Here is a 15,433-nt window from a genome sequence, read left to right on the forward strand (position 1 = left end):
TGCAGATTTCTCCTCTTTGTTTGGGGTTTGGAAGTTTTGGAGCTGTCTGACCCAACTGCAGTTTGTTAGGTTAAGCTGCGAAAGGGCAGGCCATTCATATGCAAAAGCCACTGCGCACAGGTTGGGTGGGTTTGTAAATTGGTTGGGGCGGGGTATCAGGGAATCACCAGGTTGTAGCAAACAGCAACTGCTGCCAGTCAGCAGTCTCTGTGTCTCCACGTCTCCGTGTCCCTGCCTCCTGCGCCCCAGCACAGTAAACAATGATTCCTGCAAGCACCTCTGTGAGAAAGCCACCCTCACTTTCCAACCTGATGCCAGAGAGTTCAGTTTCTCCCTGTAGGAGTCTGGGTCCCCAGAGTCTCGCCAGAAACTGGAGTTCAGAGCAGTCAGGAGCTTGTAACTCCCCCCCGATTAAAAAAAAACAAAACTAAAAAAAAAAACAGCATACCCAGTCACGAGCCCAATTCATTCCATACCTCTGCTTTTCAACGCCTCTGCACGCCCTACCCAGTCTCAATGTGCTTTTTCTTTCCTTCTAGTTGTACAACTTCTACTCAGCCAGCTTTCCCGTGGTTCTGGGTGATAATTGTTTTGTCTTTTAGTTGTAGTTTTGGTGTGGTTGTGAGAGGCAGCACATACAGGTGTATACCTTATGCCGCCATCTTGGTTTCTTCACATTACAAGTCATTTGCCTTCACCAGAACATAATTCCTCCTTCTCTGCCTCTATTCAATTTTACTTATATTTAAAATCCTAACTATGCTATGAAGCTCTGCCTGAATAGTATAGCTTAAAATAACCTCTCCCTTCTATGGCAACTTGTGGTTTCTACAACTTAATTTGCACTTCATTCACACTCTCTGTAGATATCACACACTGATTATTTAACTTTGTTAAATCTTTATATTTCAAGTCTTATAACCCCAATTATATTGTAGAATTTTGAGACCAAAAGGCCATCATTTTTATTTGGAAAATGGGAAATAAGAGAAATACTCTAAAATACTGCTAGTCTATTAATTAATGATTCCTCATCATGTGTACATAGATGTTTCTGATTGGTCTTGACCCCCTAGACCAATATATGGGTACAGAACAGAAAGGAAACCACTGACCTAACTTTTAAAAGACTTCCAATGGTTTCAAGAGTTTTAGTCACATCTTGAGCCCTGAAAATTTAAATGGCAGGAATTTCTCCCAGTATGTAGACAAACAAAGGGCAAAGTATACTTTTTCAAGTCTATAGACTGATACATCACTTTGAAAGAATTCCTCTCTTATTTTTTAAACAATCATTTCACTGGGTCTATGGATCTATGTGATACAAAATTATGACACTATAGGATTGCAAACAGAAAAGATAGTTGAAAACTTCCATATTCTTCTTCTATTGCTTCATAACAAATTACCACAAACTTAGCAGTTTAAAACAACCATTTAATATCTTACAGCTTCTATAGTTTAAAACTCTTTATACAGTATATCTGAATTCCTGCTAAGGGTCTCATGAGGCTGAAATCAAGTTGTTTTCCAAGGATGTAATCTCATCTAAGGCTCAGGGTTCTCTTTCCAGATCACTTTTTGGAAGAATTCTATCTCTTATAGTTGTAGGACTGAGTTCTTTTTTTAAAAATATATTTTATTGATTTTTTACAGAGAGGGATAGAGCGTTACAAACATCAATGAGAGAGAAACATCGATTCCGCACACCTCCTACTGGGGATGTGCCCACAACCAAGGTACATGCCCTTGACCGGAATTGAACCTGGGACCTTTCAGTACGCAGGCTGACACTCTTTCCACTGAGCCAAACCGGTTAGGGCAGGACTGAGTTCTTCACTTTCTTGCTGGCTATCAACTGGGGGCAATTCTCTACTTCCATAGGCCGATCATGCTCTCCACAATATGGAAGTTTTCTCCCGCAAGACCAGTTGGAGATGCTCTGTTTTACCTTATAGCAAAGGGCTCACCAGATTATGCCAGGTACACTGAGGATAATATCCATTCTTTAAACGGATATGGAAGCAACCAAGTGCCTATCAGTAGCCAAGTGAATAAAAAAGCTATGGTACATATACTGAGTGGCCAGATTATTATGATCTCTGAACGCATAATAATCTGGCCACTCAGTGTGTGCATATATATATATATATATATATATATATATATATATATATATATATATATTTGAGGCCTGGTGCATGAATTCGTGCATGGGTAGGGTCCGGCTAGCCTGGCCAGAGGGAGGGGACATGGGCAGTTGGCCGGCCTGCCTGCTGGTCAAACTCCTGGTCGAGGGGACAATTTGCATATTAGCTTTTTATTATATAGGATATACACTGAGTGGCCAGATTATTATGTGTTCAGAGATCATAATAATCTGGCCACTCAGTGTATATAAAATGAAATATTACTCAGCCATAAAAATAACAAAATATTATAATTTGCAACTGCATGGATAGATCTAGAGGGTTTTATGCTAAGTGAAATAAGTCAGTGAAAGAAAGACAAATACAATCTAATTTCACTTATATGTGGAATCTAAAGAACAGAATAAACAAACAGAAAAACAAACAAACAAAACTGAAACAGATTCATAGATACAAAGAACAGACTGAGGGTAGCCAGAGAGGAGGGAGTTGGGGATCTGTGTGAAAAAGATGAAGGGATTAAGTAGTACAAGTGAGTATATGTAAAATAGGCACAGGGATGTAAAGTACAACATAGTGAATATAGTCAATGATATTATAATAAACATACATAGTGCAGGCTAGATACTTGAAATAAAAGGAAGCACATGTTGTAAATCATATATGATTGTCTAACCACTAAGCTGTACACCTAAAACTAATACAAAAAATATTGAATGTAAACTATAATTGAAAAAAATTAAATTGAGAAAAAAAACTGATAGCTATTGTGCATCATATTCACAGGTTTCATACACAACCCAAGGGCAAAAGATTATGCAAAGGCATAGGTCATTAGGATTCATATTAGAATTCTATCAACCTTATGCCGCCATCTTGTGGAATATATATAGTTCCACATTATTTAGAATAAGTCAAATATAACCATATAGCTGGTTAAAAAGTATAAGTACATTATTATAGGTAGAACTTGTTTCTACAAACTTGTCTACTTACAGGACACAAAATTCATAAAAAGCGAAGTCAAAATTTGAGAAAACATAATGTTCTGATTATATTATTGAGAACACACAATGTTGGAATTTTAAAATGAAAGCTTTTATGGAGGTTCAAGATGGCTGTGGCATAGGTGGACGCTGAACTTACCCTTTCTTTTTGCAAACTTAAATATCATCTATATAGAAAGCAATTACCCCTGAAAGACAACTGGAGGCTGATTGAAGAGCTTCTGAACAACAAAACAGGAGAAAGTAATTGAATAGGGAAGGGCTGGGAAACCATGGGACCTCTGTGGGGACTGCAGAAATTCTCCAGGATCAGAGGTTCTGGTGAGTGTCATTGTTTATATCACCCTCTACCTTGATACAGTGGACAGGAGCTCAACCTATGTGCTCTGGCTTACCTGTAAGATCACCAAAGCACATTCCAGCCACAATGACCAGAACCCATTTTTCTCTGCACAGAGGGAGAAAGTAAGACCAATAGGATATCACCACACATACCTGGACTCCCTGTCCAGAGCTGCTCCTGTCCAGCAAGCCAGTGGCCTAGATGTAATAAGTACCTACCCAATTCTACCTGGCCTGCCAAAACTACCTGGCACAAAGCCTACATAGAGGTCGCTTTTATAAAAGACCACTTTCTGTACAACAAATAAGAGAGAAACACTAAAGAGAAGACTGGAAAACTGTGGTATCTCTCCTGGAATTGTGGGAATTATCTGGTATCAGAGGTGCTGATAAGTGCCATTATTTATATTCCTTTACACATTGATAGGGTGGGTAGGAGCCCTATCCATGTGATCTGGCCTACCAGCAAGGTCACTGCAGCACATTTTCGAACATTTCACCCAAGCCAATTTTGGCTCCTAGCAAGGGGATCAATAGAGCTTTACTGTACAACCTGGTCTCCCCACCTGTAGCTGCTCCAGCTGAGTAAGCCTGTGTCCCATATTTCATAGGTACTTGCTTGCCCGCAACCAAGCTGCCAGAACAGCCCAGTGAACACAACCTACACAGAGGTCACTTCTATATAATGCCACATTTTCAACACTTGGAGATATAACTAGTTTGTCTAATTCTTATAAACAAATATAGAAAGTAAAAAAAGTAAAAAGACATAAGACTATGTCTAAAATAAAGGAAAAAGGAAAATCCCCAGGGGGGACACACTAATTAAACAGAAATAAGTAATTTTCCTTATAAAGACATAAAAAATATCATATTGATGCTAACCAAACTTGAGAATGGAATTGAGTACCTAAGGGAAACTTCAACAGAGAAACATAATAAAGAATCAAGAGGAGCACAGAATACAATAACTAAAATAAAAGTACACCAGAAAAATAAAACAATAACAGTAGATTAGTTAATACATAAGAATTGATAAGTAACCTGGAAGATGGAATAGTGGAAAGTAAGCAATCAGAGTAGCAAAAATAATTTTAAAATGAAGATGGGTTATGGAACCTATGGGACAACATCAAGCACATAAATATTCACATTATAGGGATCCTAGAAGGAAGAGGAAAAAAGGAATAATAACAACAACAAATCATTACTTGAAGAAATAATGGCTGAAATTTGTCTCTACCTGGAAAGGGAAACAGACATCCAGTTCTAGGAAGCACAAAGAATTCCAAACAAGATACAATAAAAAGACGCACACTGAGACATATTGTACTTAAAACTGCAAATTTTAAAATAAAGATACCTTTTCATGGAAGCAACAGGAAAACAACTAAGTATGTAACTAAGAAAACAGTGAGGTGTGCACATGCCCAGGTTGCAGGCTTGATCACCAGTGTGGGGTGTGGTGTGCAGGATGCAGCTGATCAATGATTCTCATTATTGATGTTGCTCTCTCTCTCTTCTTCTTCTTCCTTCCTAACTAGTGAAAATGAAAACACAACATTTGAAAATGTATAGGATTCAGGAGAAAACCAAGATGGCGGCATAGGTAAACACCTAAACTGCTGCCTCGCACAACAATTTCAAAACTACAACTAAAAGACAGAACGGACACCATCCAGAACCACAGGAAAGCAGGCTGAGTGAAAATTCTACAACTAGAAGGAAGGAGAAAAGCTCACAGAGAATTGGAGGTACGGCAAAGGGGCTTTGTGCGCGCAGAGAGGAAGGGCGGCTGAGAGCTTGGCTGACTTCCTCTGGCGGAAGGGGGAAGGAAGCCTCGGACCGCGAGCTGGGAAAGGCAGAAGTCTGAAGGCGCACACGGGCCAGTGCGCACAAAGGCTGCGGAGGTAGCCATAGGCTTTCCCTAGTGAAAGGGAGTCAGAGGATCCTGACTGAGCCCCAGTTCTGACTGCAGTGAACCCCGGTTCCAGGCGAGCCCCTGGGGACCCACGCTCTTGTAGGGGGAGTCTGGACTCTCGGGCGGAGACTCAGGAGCCGGGGAAGGCGGAGGACTGAAAGTGCGCACACGCGCCGCGCCGGTGCGCACAAAGGCTGCGGGGGTTGCCACAGGCTTTCCCTAGTGGAGGGGAGTCAGAGGATTCTGACTGCACCGAGCCCCAGTTCTGACTGCAGTGAACCCCAGTTCCAGGCGAGCCCCTGGGGACCCACGCTCTTGTGGGGGGAGTCTGGACTCTCAGGCGGAGACTCGAGCTGGGGAAGGCGGAGGACTGAAAGCGCACATGCGTGCAGGGGCGGGGCTGACAGGAAGCCAAGACTGAGACTCCACCCCATCCAAGCTGAGCACAGAGGCTATTGCAATTTGGCAAGTCTAATCCTATAAGGCTGTCTCCAGCACCGGGCTTCTCCCAGCATAGACACAGCTGATCCTTACAGCCAACTGGCCCGGAGGTCAATTCTTCCCAGTGATACCAACAACAATAAAGACTTAATTACAACAAGGCTGTACACACAGTCCACAAAGGGGTGCACCAAGAGTGTCCACCTCAGGTTAACTGGGGAAGCAGACCCACTGGGCCATATTGGAAACCTAGCACAAATATCTACCTTACCAACTCAGGGATTCAATGAAAATGTGGGGTCAAAGAATCAGATCACAAACGAAAGAAATGGAGGAAAACAAACGACTGGATATAGAATTCAAAACCACCGTTATAAGACTTTTTAAGAATATCCTAGAAAAGGCCGATAAATATAACGAGACCCTCGAAGATATGAAAAAGGACCAACTAGAAATTAAACATACACTGACTGAAATAAAAAATATTATACAGAGACCCAGAAACAGAATAGAGGAACACAAGAATCAAGTCAAAGAATTGAAATACAAAGAAGCAAAAAACACTCAACCGAAAAAGCAAAAAGCAAAAAAAAAAATCCAAAAAGTTGAAGATAATGTAAGAAGACTCTGGGACAACTTCAAGCGTACCAACATCAGAATTATGGGGGTGCCAGAAGAAGAGAGAGAGCAAGATACTGAAAACCTATTTGAAGAAATAATGACCGAAAACTTCCCCCACCTAGTGAAAGAAATAGACTTACAAGTCCAGGAAGCCCACAGAACCCCAAACAAAAGGAATCCAAAGAGGACCACACCAAGACACATCATAATTAAAATGCCAAGAGCAAAAGACAAAGAGAGAATATTAAAAGCAGCAAGAGAAAAACAGTTAATTACCTACAAGGGAGCACCCATACGACTGTCAGCTGACTTCTCAACAGAAACTATGCAGGCCAGACGGGAGTGGCAAGAAATTTTCAATGTGATGAATAGCAAGAACCTACAACCAAGATTACTCTACCCAGCAAAGCTATCATTCAGAATTGAAGGGCAGATAAAGAGCTTCACAGATAAGAAAAAGCTGAAGGAGTTCATCACCACCAAACCAGTACTATATGAAATGCTGAAAGGTATTCTTAAAGAAGAGGAAGAAGAAAAAAGTAAAGAGAAAAAATTATGAACAACAAATACATATCTATCAACAAGCCAACCTAAAAATCAAGTGAATTAAAAACCTGAGGAGCAGAATAATCTGGTGAATACAATAGAATCAGGGGCATAGAAAGGGAGTGGGCTGATAATTCTCAGGGGGAAAGGGGTATGGGGGGGTTCATGAAGAGAATGGACAAAAATCATACACCTATGGATGAGGACAGTGGGGGGGAGGTAAGGGCAGAAGGTGGGGTGGGAAAGGGGTGGAGGGGAGCTATGGGGGGAAAAAGGAGAAATAATTGTAATAATCTGAATAAAGATTTATTAAAAAAAAAAAAAATAAAATAAAATGTATAGGATTCAGCAAAACAGTTCTAAGAGAGAAGTTCATAGCTATACAGGCATAGCCCCCCAAAAATCCTAAATAAACATTCTAAAGGCTTACAAAAAGAATGGCAAACAAAATCCAAAGGAAACAGAGAAGATATAATTAAAATTAAAATGGAAATAAATAATACATAACTTTTAAAAATAACATTAATGATAAATGGAATTAAGAGGTGGTAATTTAAAAAGATAAATAAAACTAACAAACCATTAGTCAAACTCATGAAGTAAAACCGAGTGAGTGCTCAAATAAACATAATCATAAATGAAAGAGAAATTAAAAGTGACACCATAGAAATACAAAGAATCTATTAAAGAATACTACAAACAATTATTTGCCAAAAAATTGACAATCTAGAAGAAATAAATAAATTTATAGAAGCATATAACCTCCCAAGATTGAGCCAAGATGAAATATAACATGTAAAAAGAACAATTACTAGCAATGAAATAGAAGCAGTAACAAAAAACTACCAAGAGAGAAATGTACGGGACCAGAAAGCTTCAAATGTGAATTGTACCAACATTTAAAGAAGAATTAACACCTTTCCGACTATCTCAAAAAATTAAAGAGAAAGGGATACTTCCAAATACATTGTATAAAATCAGCATTTACCTGATATCAAAACAAAACACATTACAAGAAAAGAAAATTAAAGGCCAGTATCCTTGATAAAAATAGTCAAATTACCCACAAAATATTAGCAAACAGTTTGAAAAAGACATTAAAAGGGTTATACACAATGATCAAGTGAGATTTGTCCCAGGGATGCAAGGATGGTTCAACATCTGTAAATAAATAACCATAATACATTACATTAGTGAAATTAGAGATAAAAATCTCATAATTAAGGCTATATATAAAAAACACACAGCTAATATCATACTCAATGGTGAAAAGCTAAAAGCTTCTCTTCTAAGATCAGCAACAACACAAGGATCCCCTTGTTACCACTTACTTCTATTCAACATAGGATTAAAAGTATTAGCCACAGCAAGAAAAACATATAAAAGCCATTCAAATTGGAAAGAAGGTACTAAAACTCTTACTATATACAGATGAAATTATACTATATACTAGAGGCCCAGTGCACAAAAATTTGTGCACTCGGGGAGTGGAGGGGGTCCCTCAGCCCAGCCTGCACCCTCTTGAGTCTGGGAGCCCTCGGTCCTTACCGCCCGCCTGCTTGCTCCTCCTTAGCACTGCCTCAGAGGTGGGAGAGGTTCCTGTCACCACTGCTGTGCCCGCCCAGCTTCTGGCTGAGCAACGCTCCCCCTGTGGGAGTGCAATGACCACCAGGGGGCAGCTCCTACATTAAGCGTCTACCCCCTTGTGGTCAGTGAACGTCATAGTTACTGGTCAGAGCACCTGCCCCCTGGTGGTTATTGTGCATCACAGCTACGGGCCGGTGGGCCAGTCGCTTAGGCTTTTATATATATAGATATACATAACACATAGACACAGACAATAGTGCAGTGAATGCCTGGGGGACAGGTGTGAGATAGAGGTGATCAATGGGGGTAAAGGGGTAAAATGTGTAATACTTTCAACAATAAAAATGCATTAAAAAAAAAGAGTAGCTGAACAGAAGGTTTATAAGCAAGGATTTAGAGGAGAAGTCACAGCCTGACTAGTAAAAATAACAAAAGGACAAACACCACTCTCAGGGGCAGTGGCTGAGATCCTGGAGGGATATCTCAGTTTCAACATTTTCCCTTGAGGAGCCTGGGGTCTTAATCCCATGCCAGAGCATTAGAGCCAGAAAGAGGCAACCACATAACATCTGGCAATGAAAATTAGTGGAGTTTCAGTCTGCCAGAGATAAACAGGAGTTTGCTAGAGACACAGGCATCCTCTGAAAGATCCAGTGTACAAAATCCCCTCCATAGCCACTTAACCTGCACTCCAGCTGAGACATGGCAGGACAGACTTGAGTCCTGTGAGGAGAGACTGGGGTTTGTGGTTCTTTGGAGAGAGCTGCCAGAACTCTTGTGCTATGTCTAACTCCCACACCACAGACACGGTCTTTCTTGAATGGAGTACTCCCCTCCAAACAGCATCAGCCTGGGGAAATGCAATAGCCCCACCCTCTGGACACCCTGGAAAGCTTGAACCCTGCTAAGGAGTCATATGACTGGGCCAGGGTGTAGAGGTCAGGGTAGACTCAGGGGATGTCAGTGACTGAGCTGTGTGGCTTTGTGACAGTGACCATTCCCCCAACGTTATCAAGAACCTGACCAGCTAGCTACCTCCCTTCACTGGAGATTGACTAGAACCACCCTAGGGGCACGTGGGGACCCCACTCTTCCATCTTCAGTGGGCTGTCCTACAAAGGAAGTCTGGGCAGAATATGGGACAGACTGCATTTTGTGGCTTTTGCACAGGAGCACACCCAAACTTTTCTCCAAGCCTGATCAGTGCCTCCCCTCAAAGAGATCTACTTGACCTACCTGCTTGACTCCCAGTGGCCCAGCCCCATTAAACTTGCTGTCTTGGCAGAATCTGGGACTAACTGAATTGTGTGGCTTTAGGAAACAGGCCATTTTTTTTTTCCCTTGCATGCATGACTAGTGCAAAACCTTCTTCTTACAACATCCATTTCTTGGTCTGTTTGGGCCTGATAAACTCTGCTGGACTCACCCTGGTGACTCCCTGAGACCTTTCCCACCATAAAGATTTGTGGACTTCTGGCAAAGGGCAGCTAGACTTGGTATATACCCTGGGACTTTTTTTGAGTGGTCTCAGACCCACCAAATTTGAACCTGTATCCTTCTGGTGAACACCACTTGCCCATACCTGCTCTGTACATAATGGTATGAAACTAGAAATTAATCATAATGAAAAATAGAATAAAACACAAACACTTGGAGGCTAAGTAACATGTTATTTAAAAATTAATCTGTTGCCGAAACCGGTTTGGCTCGGTGGATAGAGCGTCGGCCTGCGGACTGAAGGGTCCCGGGTTCGATTCCGGTCAAGGGCATGTGCCTTGGTTGCGGGCACATCCCCAGTGGGGAGTGTGCGGGAGGCAGCTGATCGATGTTTCTCTCTCATCGATGTTTCTGGCTCTCTATCCCTCTCTCTTCCTCTCTGTAAAATATCAATAAAAAAATTAAAAAAAAATAAAAATTAATCTGTTAACAATGAGATGGAGGAAAAATTAAAAAAAAAAATACTTGAAAATGAGGACATTAGAACCCAAAACTTATGTGATACAGCAAAAACAGTCCTAAGAGGGAAATTCATAGCAATACAGGACTACCTGAAAAAGCAAGAAAAATCTCATAAGTAACTGGCAAAGATTAAAGACAAAGAGAATCTTAAAACCAGCAATAGAAAGACAGTTTACACCAAAAGAAACTAGAAAAAGAACAAAAAGCCCAAAGTGAATAGAAGAAAAAATAATAATAAACAGAAGAAATAAATAAAAGAGTCTAAATAATAAAACACATCAATGAAACCAAGATCAGATTCTTTGAAAAGATAAATAAGATTGACAAAACTTTAACCAGACTAATCAAGAAAAAAGAGAGAAAACCCACATAAAATCAGAAATGAAAGAGAAGTAACAACTGACAATACAGAAATTCAAAGAATTGTAAGAAAATATTATGAACTATTATATATCAAATATTTTGGCAATCTGGATGAAATGTATAAATTCCTGGGAACAGATAATCTTCCAAAACTGAATCAAGAATAATTATAAAATCTGAATAGATGGATTACAACTAATTAAATTGAAGTAGTAATAAAAAGTTCTATTCTTCTCAAACTATTATAAATAATTCAAGAGGAGAAAATGGTGGCTGATGGGACAGCAGTGAGGAAGAGAGTGTGAGTCAGTGAGGGAGTGAAAAAGGAGTGCATGGGCATGTGTGGCATGTGTGGGTGTGTAAGTGAGGGACAGTTATATTCCACAAGACTTTTGGGGGCTGGCAAACCAGACTCCCCTAGCCGGGTGGCCTCTCCTACTGCTGCATTTTTTCCAAGGGCCACCAGCTCTGCTGCAGAGGCTGCACCATCTTGAAGGGGAGAGCTGCTGTGATTGGGAGCCCAGCCACACCTCCACCCAGGGAGATCTAAGACACCACCCTGGACCCTACAGCCACACCAGCCAGGGACCTGCTGCCTCACTGCGAACCCACGAACACTGAGACTCCAATCTCCTTGGCCATAGGCTCCTCAAAAGTTTGTCTGGGGGGAAACAAAATGGCAGCCAAATAGGCTGACGTGTCCTCAGAGCAGATAGAAGAAACAACTAAATCAAATAACATCCACCCAGAATTGGCGAATTAAACACAGCTAGTTAGACAATCCACGGCCTGAAAGAACAGAAGATGCCTAGAGAACAGTAGGATCAGGGACCTGGGCTGGAGAAACGTGCTACTACTGGGACTAGAGGGTCAAAAGGAAACTGTGCTGCACCAAGTCTGGGTCACATGGGGACACGTGCAACACTCAACTGTGGAAGGGGGTCCACAGGGCTGCTGACAGCGAGGGACTCTAGCTCTGACTTCACAGCCATGGGAGGCTGCACCCAGAAAGGCAGCCAGAAGTTTGGCACTGGCCACACAGTGCTGAGGGGGAGAGAATGGTGCAGCAGCATGATTACTCTGTCTTTATAATTTCCTTGCTTTTACTCACTAAACCCAGTACATAGGATCTTTCAACTACAAACACTCACTGAGACTCTGGTGCAGGTGGATGTGGTTTGGCGGAGGCTGGGGAGCAAAGCAGAGAGAGGTGACCAGGAATCCAGCTCTGGGACAGCCCAGTCCCTCCAACCCTAACCAGCCATTTTTCTCCAGAAGAGCTAAGCCCTCCTAGTGGCCCCAGAAACTAATGCAGCAACACTGCCACCTAGATCTCATGTCAGAAATAGACACTTGTGTAAATATGACTGAAAGCGGGCAGATAAACAAAGCCAGAAGATTGGTCACGCATGCCCAAATCAAAGCCTGTGGAGACAGACACAGAGGAGCAGTAGATCGCTGGAAACTTCAACATGGGCCTGACTACCTACCAGGAAACTAAGAAGTGCTAAACAGAGCAATAGAAAGGAGTCTTAATACAGCCCCCATGAGAAATTAAAACTCAGCTTAATGACACTTCACTACTTCACCTTTTCATTTTTTATCTCTTACTTAAGAAACAAAGGGAAAGAAATTTTTTTTTCTTTTTTATTTTATTTATTTTTTAAGTTTTTATTTTTTATTAGTGTTCTATATTCTACTTTTATTTTTATTTTTATCATTATTTTACTTTATCTCACTTTTTCCTTTTGCCACCTTTTCTTCCTCACTTCTCCCTTTTTCATCCTGTTACTCTTCTCCAGTTCCTGCTTTAGTTTTCTCTCTCCTTTCTTTCTACTCATTGTTAAAAATTTATTTTTATCTGCTTTATGATGTGTTACTGTTATAGTAGTCTCTGTTAACTTCCTCATATATCTAATTTCATCTCCCCTGCTCCAAGTCCATGCACCTTTCTCTTATTTCTTTCTTCACTAGCCAATTTTATTTATTTATTTATTTATTTATTTATGTATGTATGTATGTATGTATGTATTTATTTATTTATTTTTATGCTTTTGTTTTTCCTCTCCTCGCTTGCTCTCTTCTTCTCCTAATTGCTTAATTAGTTTCACTCACCAAACTCAGGCCTATTTGCTCTGTACTCTATTATCCTTTTCCAAAATAGATAGATTAAAGAAAGGGGAAAAATTTTTATGAACTATTTTATTTTTAATTTTCTTCTTATCCACTTATGCTCTTTCTATCTCCTCTATACTGAATCATATCCACTCTCCCATTCATTAAATTCCTTTACCTTACTTTCTGGAAATAAGTTCTGCCTCTTCAGATTCCATTCCCCCCTTTTTCTCTGGGTGTTTGTTGTTTGCATTTTTTTGTTTATTTATTTGTTTTATGGTGTTCTCTCCCCATATACATATATTTTTCCCTTTCTTCTTTCTTTTTTTCTTTTCTCTCTTACTTTTTTTCCTTTTCTCAATATCATTTTTGTCCTCTTTTCCCTCCCCTAATTATCATTTCCCTTGTGGTCACCTTTTATGGAGTTATCAGTGTTGTGAATACATTCATGTTTTGTTCCCTATGTCATATTTTATTGAGTTGTATTAAATGCCTCTTGGTCAAAATGGCAGATAGTGAGCCACATAATCAGAAACCATGAGAGGTGCAAAAATGGGAAGACAGAGAAACAGCCCCCACACAAAATAAAAGGAGGAAGCACCAGAAAAGGAAGTAAATAAAATGGAGGCAAGCAAATTGCCAGAGAAAGAGTTCAGAGCAATGGTCATGAGGACGCTGAAAGGGATAGAAGAAAAATTCAACAACATATGTAAGAATCAAGAGGAAATGAAGAAGAACTAAGAAGAAAAGAAGAATGACATAGCTGCAATAAAGAACACAATAGAAAGCATCAACAGTGGACTACAAGAAGCTGAGAATTCCATCAATGAGCTAGAAGACAAGGTAGGAAAAAAACATCAAGAAGAGCAGCATCTAGAAAAAAAACTTACAAAGCAGGAGGAGAGCCTAAGGGAGCTTTGAGACAACACTCAACGAAACAACACCCACATAATAGGGGTGTCTAAAGGAGAGGAAATTGAGCAAGGAATAGAAATCCTGTCTGAAGAAATGACAGAAAATGTCCCTCCTTTGGGGAACAAAAAACTCACACAAGTTCAAGAAGCACCCAGAGTCCCAAACAACATGAACTCAAAAAGATTGACACCAAGACACATCATAATTAAATTGGCAATCGCCAATGACAAAGTAAGAATCTTACAGGCTGCCAGAGAGAGTCAGAAAATTACCTCTAAGGGCTCTCTCATCCAGGGGTCCTCAAACTACGGCCCGCGGGCCACATGCGGCCCACCGAGGACATTTATCCGGCCCACCAGGTGCCGCTGCCTGTCCTGCTTAGCAGCCGACTTGTCCCGGGCCCGCAGTGTGCATAGGAATTTGTTCATAGTTTTTTTTTTTTAAACTATACTCCAGCCCTCCAACAGTCTGAAGGACAGTGAACTGGCTCCATGTTTAAAAAGTTTGAGGACCCCTACATTAGACTATAAACAGATTTCTCAACAGAAACACATCAGGCCAGAGGGGAATGGAATGAAATATACAAAGTGATGCAAAGCAAGGGAATAAATCCAAGAATACTATGCCTGGCAAGGCTATCATTCAAAATTAAAGGTAAAATAAGGAGCTTCATGGACAAAAAACGGCTAAAGGAGTTTATTACCACCTAGCCACCAATGCAAGAAATGCTAAAGGGACTGCTATAAAAAGAAGAAATAGGAAGGGAAAAAGGAACACAGGCATGAAAAATAAAAACGTTGACAAACAAGTACCTATCAATAATAACCTTAAATGTAAATGGATTAATTGCTACAATCAAAAGACATAGGGTAGCTAAATGGATTAGAAAATATGACTCATATATCTACTGTCTACAAGAGACCCACCTCAGAACCAAAGACTCACACAGACCGATATTGAAGGGATGGAAAAAAATTTTTTTCAGCCGTATGGAAATGAAAAAAAAAAGCTTGGGTACAAAACCTATATCTGACAAAATAGACCTCAAAGTGAAGGCCATAACATGCAATAAGGGAGGCCACTTCCTAATACTAAAGAGGTCAATACAACAAGAGGATATAACTCTGGTAAATATATATGCACCCAATACAGGACCCCCCCAAATACATAAAATATAACCTTCTAGAAGATAGCAAGGGAACGATTGACAGCAATACGGTCATAGTAGGGGACTTTAATACCCCACTGACACCACTGGATAAATCCTCTTACTAAAAATCAGCAAGGAAACAGAAATCCTAAATGACTCACTAGATCAGATGGAATTAATGGACATCTTCAGAACACTTCACCCAAAAGCTACAGAATACACATTCTTCTCAAGTGCACATGGGACATTTTCAAAGATAGACCAAATATTGGGACACTGGTAAAGTCTCTTCAAATCAAGAAATAGAAATGATATC

Source organism: Plecotus auritus (genome assembly GCF_963455305.1).
Source record: "Plecotus auritus genome assembly, chromosome: X".
Lineage (NCBI taxonomy): Eukaryota > Metazoa > Chordata > Mammalia > Chiroptera > Vespertilionidae > Plecotus > Plecotus auritus.